Source organism: Etheostoma spectabile, unplaced genomic scaffold (genome assembly GCF_008692095.1).
Source record: "Etheostoma spectabile isolate EspeVRDwgs_2016 unplaced genomic scaffold, UIUC_Espe_1.0 scaffold00018619, whole genome shotgun sequence".
Taxonomy (NCBI): Eukaryota; Metazoa; Chordata; class Actinopteri; order Perciformes; family Percidae; genus Etheostoma; species Etheostoma spectabile.
The window spans coordinates 3,806-13,018 of NW_022604356.1; the positions used below are offsets into that span (position 1 = coordinate 3,806).

General features: G+C 39.0%; 5 non-coding genes across 5 annotated transcripts; 2 read left to right on the forward strand and 3 right to left on the reverse strand.

Moving 5' to 3' along the window:
- Positions 1-3,794: 3,794 nt before the first annotated feature.
- trnav-uac (transfer RNA valine (anticodon UAC)) lies at positions 3,795-3,868 on the reverse strand. The gene has a single exon. It is a non-coding gene; the product is annotated as a tRNA-Val (tRNA).
- Positions 3,869-4,049: 181 nt separating this feature from the next.
- trnav-uac (transfer RNA valine (anticodon UAC)) lies at positions 4,050-4,122 on the reverse strand. The gene has a single exon. It is a non-coding gene; the product is annotated as a tRNA-Val (tRNA).
- A 238-nt stretch (positions 4,123-4,360) lies between these two features.
- Positions 4,361-4,431, reverse strand: trnav-uac (transfer RNA valine (anticodon UAC)). Its single transcript has one exon. It is a non-coding gene; the product is annotated as a tRNA-Val (tRNA).
- Positions 4,432-5,596: 1,165 nt separating this feature from the next.
- trnac-gca (transfer RNA cysteine (anticodon GCA)) lies at positions 5,597-5,668 on the forward strand. Its single transcript has one exon. It is a non-coding gene; the product is annotated as a tRNA-Cys (tRNA).
- Positions 5,669-8,459: 2,791 nt separating this feature from the next.
- On the forward strand, positions 8,460-8,547 carry trnay-gua (transfer RNA tyrosine (anticodon GUA)). Its single transcript is given in 2 exon segments — positions 8,460-8,496; positions 8,512-8,547. It is a non-coding gene; the product is annotated as a tRNA-Tyr (tRNA).
- Positions 8,548-9,213: the final 666 nt, after the last annotated feature.

Genomic DNA, 9,213 nt, shown 5'->3' on the forward strand with positions numbered 1-9,213 from the left:
CTAACCAAGTGATATAGCAAATTGTGTCAATGATTATTTCATAAATAAAATAATCTTAAAAATACTACACAGCTAACACGGATTTGTAAAAAACATTGATAAATAGATCATGGAAAGTAAAACATGTAGCTTTAAATTTCAGAGTGTCAGTGTTTTGAAAGTGGCAGAGTCCAGCACTTCACAATTAATATGAAAAAATGACAAGTGATTCAGAATAAAGCTGCACGTGTGTCTCTCTCCTGTGGGTTTAGATCAAATGTTGATAACATGCATGAACAACTCTCATGGCTTAAAGTTAAAATAGATTTGTGTATTCGCTATGTTTTTTTTACATACATTATAACAACTAAAAACCTTTTACTTTATACACAAAACTGTCCTTTACATTAAACAAACATCATTATCCAATGAGGCATGCAGTAGGAGGGAGTTTTATTTTACCTAAAGTGAAAACTAATTAATTCAACGTTCAGTCAGGTACAGAGCGATGTGTGAATGGAACTCTCTCCCAACGACTATCAAACACAACTCTCAGTAGGTTTAAAAAATACTTAAGTCATATTTACTTCAAAGGAATTAATATGTTTGTTATCTTATTTTTTAAAATAGATTTGTCTATTCGGAGTAGTGCCTTTTATTAATAATTAATAGCGTAACTGTAAGATTTAATTATGATTTGTATTTTAAATGTATGTCTGTGTGTAATGAAATGTCTTAAAGAGTATAGGACCCCAGGAAGAATAGCTTTTAGTTTATGCTGAAGCTAATGGGGATTTAAATAAAACAAACAATTATTAATCACTCAATAAATAACCAGATTATTCATTCCACACCTCCACTTCTATGGAAAGTAGTCTCTCCAGGACCTATCGCACCCAAAGCGAGAATCATAATCCTAGACCAATGAACCAGGAGAGCCATGACCTGCTCGTTTGTTCCTAATATTCTTTCCCATTTTTTTCTGTTTTGGGCAGTTGAAGCAGGATATTAAAAATAGCCTACATGCTCTATTACAATTTGAGCATGGGTTATTTAACGATAAACTGGATTTTAAATTACAGATTAAGATTGTAACAGCTCCTGCCTTAAAAGGCTCATCTGGGAGTGGAACCCAGGAGCTCTCGCACGCGAAGCAAGAATAATACCCCTAGACCAACGAGCCATGCATAAACCTCCTATTAGCAATTTTCCATCAAGTAAATGTGATCAGTCAGTGACTCGAAAGGCAATTGTTAAGTAGTTTGTTTGGCATGTAGTGTTTTTATGGCTCCACTGCCGGATTGAGCTGTCTGATTATATTGGACAAAAGACTACTTTTGAAGCAAAACATTTGACCAAAATTGGACCTTGAATTTTGGTAAAAAGAAAAGCAGCTTAAAAAGGAAATGAAGCTTGAATTTGTCACTGACTTGAAAGGCTATGGTCAGGTAGCAGAGATGGGAAGTAACGAAGTACAAATACTTCGTTACTATACTCAAGTAGATTTTTCAGATATTTTTACTTTACTTTACTACTTATTTTTGTGGCGACTTTTTACTTTTACTCCTTACATTTTAACACAAATATCGGTACTTTCTACTCCTTACATTTTACAAAATTGGCTCGTTACTTTCGTTTTGTACAAGAAGATGTTATGTCGGAAATAGTGCGGACACGCGCCACACACCGCGAGCGGGTGCGCGCGCGCCACACGGAGAAAAAATGAGAGAAAAGAAAAGAGAGCTGTCCGGAGGACAATCAGCTGATATTGTGTGTGTGCGTCTTTGAGAACTGTAAGTCGTATAACTCATGTTGTCAGTTCACTTAAGCCTGTTACTGGTCTATAGTTCTTCACATTTAAAGTAAGTTAGCTAGTGGTTTTGGTGTGTTCTTCACCTGTTAGCTAGTTTGCACGTTGATATTAATCAACACTTTCACCAGCTTTATTCGCATGAGTTTTTTTTTTAGTTTTTTTTACCAAACTTCAGATACTGTAATTCAATTGACAAGTGGATGGAAACTTAGCTAGAGAGAAGTTGTCTCCATCTGTGTTTTAACAGACACACCTGGGGCGAAGTTGAAAACCCCAAACAGCTTTAATCCAGTCCTGATCTAGTCCTCAACTTCCACATCATTTCACTGGAGATATCGTTATTGTTTACGTCATCAATACCATATTCAGTCTAAATGGATGGGAATACATCTACTGTACGTTGCATTTGACGCACGACTGAGACAACTCAACAGATTCAGCATTAGTTCACAGCAAATCATTGTGCCTTATGGCGCTAACGTTAGCACATAGTAGTATGGATGGCAACATGATTGAAAATGAAGAAAATAGAGATCTGGCAGACAAGCAGCAAGGCATTCCCATCATCATCATATGTTATGTTTTAGTCCTGTTGGCACACATCCATTTAAAATGTAGCCTTTGCCATATAAACACCGTGTTCCTCATGTCCAGTGAAATTCCTTAGCGTGCTCTCTAGTAACATTGGTGTGGTCCTGGTAGCTTTGCATAAAAAATATTGTCATTCGCAAGGCTACTTTTACTTTTATACTTTAAGTAAATTTCCAAGCCTGTACTTTGATACTTTTACTTGAGTAAAGAAGTTTAATCAGTACTTCCACTTTTACCAGAGTATTTTTTAACACAAGTATCTGTACTTCTACTCAAGTACGAAAAGTGAGTACTTTTCCCATCTCTGTCAGGTAGATTGGCATGGGGTCTTTTCACGGCTCCAATGACCGACTTCTATGCAAGTGGTCTCATCCGGGACCAATCGGACCCAACGCGAGAATCATACCCATAAACCAAAAAGCCATGAAACACAGAGTTCTAGCAATTTTCCATCTGTGTGTTAATTTTTGACTATGATATACCATAGCAGTGCAAGCATTTTGCCCAGGTTTGATTTCCAGTCACCGCCACGTTTTGAAACCACATACAACATTAACATTACATATTTCACCCAGGTTTCAAGAAAGTAAAAAAAAATCAGACAAACTTCAGGGGATGCAGCCCAGTGGTCAAATGCATGCTTTGAATTTATAAGGACCTGGGTTCAGTCCTTGGCATCTCCATCCGGTGTTATGGTCCAGTCTGTAAAAGAGCTTTAGACGATCTTACTCTGACTGATGAAAGGAAATAATGCAACAAGTGTAACAAAGGCAATAAAGTGGAAGATTAACTTAATAAGTGACTGATGACTCTGTGCACATTAACCATCTCCTGCTTTACTCAGCAACTGAGACGGATTTGAACAAATTTGTATAGCACAGTGTTGTGCATCCTTGCATGTATGGTACTTAATGCAAAAATCAGTCTCAGTGCCCAGATGTGTTGCAAGATTTGCAGTCAACATTGTATTGCCCAGTGATGATGGTATAGTGGGCAGCATAGCTACCTCCCCCGCAATTGACCTGGGTTTGTTTCCCAACCATTGCAGTTTATTTGTCAAGAAGTAACTAGAAAGGTTACTTGCCCAACCCGATTTGATAAAATATTAGATCTCTGTTAAGGTACAAATAAGGGAACATATCAATCAATCAAGCTGCCTTCACGAGGATCCATAGAGACAGGCAGTGCACTACAATTTGCACTTTGCCCGTGTCTGGTAACTACTACTAACCAATTGAAAAGTTTATGAACATTTGTCCAAACAGGATAGCTGTTCTCTTCAGGTTGTTGTGGCAGAGTGGTTAAGGCGATGGACTAGAAATCTATTGGGGTCTCCCCGCGCAGGTTAGGGTTAAAATTGCCGACAACGAGAGACATTCTTTCAGAGTGTCAGTCCTTCAAACCATAAGTCTGATTCCACTGGGGATTGAACCCAGGACCTTCTGCATGTAAAGCAGATAGTGATAGCTACTACACTATGGAACCTCTGACGTCCTGTCATCATTAACATAATGGTAACAATACATTAAAATAATGGCTGGAGGTGAGGTTCTGAAAAGACATGGGCTTATATTTCATTATTTGCATTCAATTCTTTCTAAAGACTTTTCAAATGACAATTGCCAGGTGGTACCAAATACATAGTTCTTACTTTAAAGCATAAGTCTGGTTCCACTGGGGATTGAACCCAGGACCTTCTGCGTGTAAAGCAGACGTGATAACTACTACACTATGGAACCTGTGTATACTGTCATCTTTAACATAATCAGAACCAAACTGTAAATAAAATGGATGGAGGTCAGGTTCTAAGAAGTGAAACCAATGCAAAAGCACTGAAGAAATCTTTCAGATAGACGATATGTCTTTGAAGCAGGTTTCTTTTGATTGTCGAGTGTCAATCACTCCCTTTTTTAAGACTTTTCAAGGGACACCAGCAAGACGGTAACAGGACATAGTTCTTACTTTAAACCTTAAATTTGGCTCCACTGGGATTGAACCCAGACCTTCTGCGTGTAAAGCAGACGTGATAACTACTACACTATAGAACCTCTTCGACATTCTTTTCTTTACATGATCTGAATATAAATGTGATCTGAACCATAGACTGTAGAGTTAGCTGTACTGTAGCTCCGGTTCTGAAAAGTGAAAACAATGCAATGGTGAACGAAGTGAAGTGAGGTTTCTTTTCAGCACTGTAGCCTGGCTGACGGATGGTCACAGCTCTACTGAGCCGAGTATTCCCAGAGCTCTTAGTAGCAACGACTTTATGAGATTTTTCAAATAATTCTCCTGCTGTGCCTTGTAATGCCCACAGTGTCCTGCTATGCCATGAACTACTACAAAGAACTGCTACAAACTACTACTTTTTCTACTTTTGTTATTTCCACTCTTCATTAACCCCAACCGGCCCGTCAGACACCGCCTACCAAGAGCCTGGGTCTGTCCCAGGTTTCTGCCTAAAAGGAAGTTTTTCCTCGCCACTGTTGCACTGTTGCTTGCTCTGGAGGAACTACTAGAACTGTTGGGTCCTTGTAAATTCTGGAGTGTGGTCTAGACCTACACTATCTGTAAAGGTTCTCGAGATAACTCTTGTTATGAATTGATACTATAAATAAAATTGAATTGAAAATGCATGTGCAAAACACAATCTATAATCAATACAAAATATTCTATTTTATAAGGGCATACCTGACACATCTAAAATAATGAAGTTTTTGTAATGTCAGCTGATGATAGAGTTTTTTTTTGTCATTGTGTTATGATTGACTGTTTGGAATAATTATTTGATTTTGAACATGTTTACAGTGTTTTGTTAGACATAGTGTGTTGTGTTAGTGTATTATTGTATTTTGAAAATTAGTTTTAGAGTTTAGTTTACAATGTGTGATTTTGAGCATGAAATTAACTGTTTTGCCAGTTGTGTGTTTTGTGTGTGTTGGTGTGTTAAGAGTTTAGGAAACATCTGTCATAGGAATTGTAAAAAACTGTAATAGTATAGCTTACACACATGCGGATGGAGTGCTAACTGTGTTAATAATTTTGGAAATTTGTTAAAAGTATTGAAAAATCTGTCATAGCAATTGTAAAAAACTGTAACTCCCTTTCATACAGTAGATGAGATTTGGATACTTTCTCAGACTGTGAAGGTAACCACATGGTGGAGGCCCAGCCATTGTTTTGATGCACCATAAGCATATTCAACATGGAGTGTGTGGGGGTATAGCTCAGGGGTAGAGCATTTGACTGCAGATCAAGAGGTCCCCAGTTCAAATCTGGGTGCCCCCTGCAAGGATGTGTGCAGGCCATCATTTTTATGATTGTTGTTGTTGATACTTGAAAAAAGCATGCATGTAACTAGTGTTGCTTCTTTCCAGAAGCCCTTGTTCTTTCTCCCCTCTCAGACTTCCTTGGATTGTGGTGGCACCTGAGTAGTGGATGCAGCTGCTGCCGTGGTCCTGCTGGACCCCTGCACTATTACTGCTACTATTATTATTAATAGTTCTATTACCTTTACTGCTGCCATAATTACCACCGGTCCTCTTTTCATTCCATTTTCTCTCTCTCTCTCTCCTCTCTCTCTCTTCTCTCTCTCTCTCTCTCTCTCTACTAAGTAACATTTGCAAAAGGTAGTGGTGGGATTTGAAGAAGATTTGAGACCACTCAGCCACACTACCTGCGCACACCATCACACCAAATCGTGACACACACACGGACCGTAACTAATGGTATGATTGTTAATGTCATTGGAAACAAACTTTTGCAAGGAAAAAGTCCATACTTGATTGAAAAAGGCCAGTACTTAATGTCTCCACCTGCTGAAGAGTAAACTTAACAGCATCTCAAATTTACTTCATCCATAAAATAGAAACTGTGCTCATACCTGCCGTAACACCCATAAACACTGGAGCATAATACAATAATATACTACACTACAGTACAAGTACATAAATACAGTAAAATAGAAAGTGTAAAAAATGTACATTTAAAGTGCTTGTTGTGCTGTCTGAAAATTGAATTATCACTGAATAAAGAAGAAACCTGGGTAAAACTTGTAATGGTATGTTGTATATGGCTTCAAAACCTTTAATGCAACTGCTGTGGCTGGAACTCAAACCTGGGATAAATGCTTGCACTGCTACGATATAAATCATAGACGAAAGAAACACACCTGTTGTCTTTCTGCTGGACATTACAATGCTCACTGCAAATCTCTGAAATAACCATAGACCCACAATTTCCATTCACATGCTTGTGCTATTGTTCAACCACCTGTCACTGTATTTTCAGTATCAGTTGTGTTTTATTGTCTCAAAGCAGCTGCCCCGTGTGAGGTTTGAACTTTCAACCTTCAGATGATGAGACTGACACGCTGCCTACTGCGCCAATGAGGCTATGAAAGCAGTTACAATGGTTGGGAAAATTTCAGAAATACTAACAATTTGGTCTTTAATCTCAATAAAAACAATGTTTTTGGAAACCTATGTACTCACACAAAGGCTAAGATCGACCCTAGATGCTTTGTCATGACCCCATGAAAAGGCCAGGACAAAAGACTGTGTGCAAAGGTTGAAGGAAATGTGATTATATTACTACAACAAAAGAAATGGCAATTCAATAATGGTGGTAGTCAGTTTAGTCAGAGGTGAGTGTGTATGCATGGATGAGTGTGAGGTATGGTGTCAGTGATTTATGCTGGACAGAGTAAAACTAACAAAGATGAGGGGGAGAGGTTCTGGACTGAGAGACCTCTAGGGCAATCACAGATGTACAACCAATAATAAAACACTACAGAGTCAATGCGTTCAGAAAATGAAGAACATTGTTCAGAAAGCTTAATGAAGCTTCATTTGACCATAACTATTAACTATCTGAAAGAAATTAAGTCTCTGGAAATATTATGACCTAAGCAATTAGACAAAATAGTGCAACGTAATTTTTAACCGCTCCTAGAAAGAAACCATAGGTAGCCATTGAATTCGAAACTTCTGAAGTTATTGTTGATCTCAGAAACAATGATGAACGACACCATCCTATCACAACGCCCATGCTTGTGCCTTTGTTATGCAAATACTCTGGAAGTCTACTTATTAAGAGTATGCATTCCCATTTTTCCCCAATTGATTGTAAAAATCCTTCCTGAGATTGTTGATCTCAGAAATAACTGTAGAATCAAAACTTCCATGTATGTGCTATGTGCCAGTGTTCAATCACCTGTCAATGTATTTTCAGCATCAGATGTGTTTTTTTTATTTTAAAACACCTGCCCCATGTGAGGGTTGAACTCACGACCTTCAGATTATGAGACTGACACACGGCCTACTGCGCCAACGAGGCTATGAAAACAGTTGCAATGGTTGGGAAAGTTTCGGAAATACTAACAATTTGGTCGTCAATCTTAATAAAAACAATGTATGTGGAGACCTATGTATTCACACAAAGGCTAAGATCATCCCTAGATGCTTTGTCATGACCCAGAACATATTTGTCCACTTTCTCATCTTCTTTTCTCACCAATCAAACTCAAAGCTCCCTTCCATTTTTTGCCAATCCTGAGAGACTTCATATCCATTTCTTGTCAATCAAAAAGGCGCCTCCTCTTGGCAACGCCCATCTCCATTTCCTACCAATCCAAACGCATCTTCTGCTTAAGAGAGACTTTGCATTTATAATTTGGAACTAACGAAGGCAAGGAGGTCTTCTCTGATATTATCTCTGGAAACAATAATAATTCACGTGCTTTGTTTGCTACTGTCGATAGGTTAACAAACCCTCCAGTACCAGTAGCATCTGAACTGTTATCTCACAAGGCCTGCAATGACTTTGCCTCCTTCTTCATAGACAAAATCCAGAAGATTAGACTAACAGTCAGTGCCTCCATATCCAGTACAGGATATGTGTTGTCACAGTGTTCAAGCAAAACTAGTTCCAATATGAAAGAATTTCATACGATCAACCATAAAAACCTGTGAAGCATGCACGCTACCACTGAGCTACATCCCCTAAAGATTGTCAGATCCAGGGGGGCCCCGTGTTATCACATTCACAGAATGAGAAGTGCACATGGTTGTGGCAGCTCCCTTCGATAGCTCAGTTGGTAGAGCGGAGGACTGTAGAGGTGTAGAACTGAAATCCTTAGGTTGCTGGTTCAAATCCGGCTCGAAGGAGCACCTTTTTTCCAGAGGCTACCTTCAAGGATCAATAAAGTGTTTTTGATTCTGAAGTACAGATGGATGGTTGACCTAAAAGCACAATACTTCTTCCCGAGACATTACAAGAAACAAAAAAAAAATGGGTGGGGGAGACAGAGTTAAGCCCTGACAGAATAGAGAACTACAGACAAACCATGTGAAATAGTGCCAAGTGTGACCAGAAGAACTGGAAAAAACTAGAACTATAAAGTACAAACCTTTCTTTAAGAAATCTTTATTGTGCTGACAAGGGCCCTTATTTATGAAATGTGCATACGACCTAAAACAGGCGTAGGACGGGGGTACGCCGATTCCTACGCAGAGTACGGCATTTATCAATTTGAACGTGAGCGTGGGCTGCGAAAAAAATCTCACGTCTGGTCCCACCTTCATGAGCCGTCTCTCTGCCTGCATATTTGAGTGGGATGCAGGAGACCTCTCTCTGTTACAAGCAACTGGGAGGGGCGATCTGTTGGGCTTTACATTTCAGGTTTCTGAACCTTTTGAGCTCGTGGGTATGGACCTTTTGGGGAAGCTGGCAGTAACACCTCGGGAACATACCTACATGTGTGTGATGATTGACTATATGTCAAAATGGGTTGAAGTATACCCCATTCAAGCCAAAAAGGCTGAGCTGGTGGC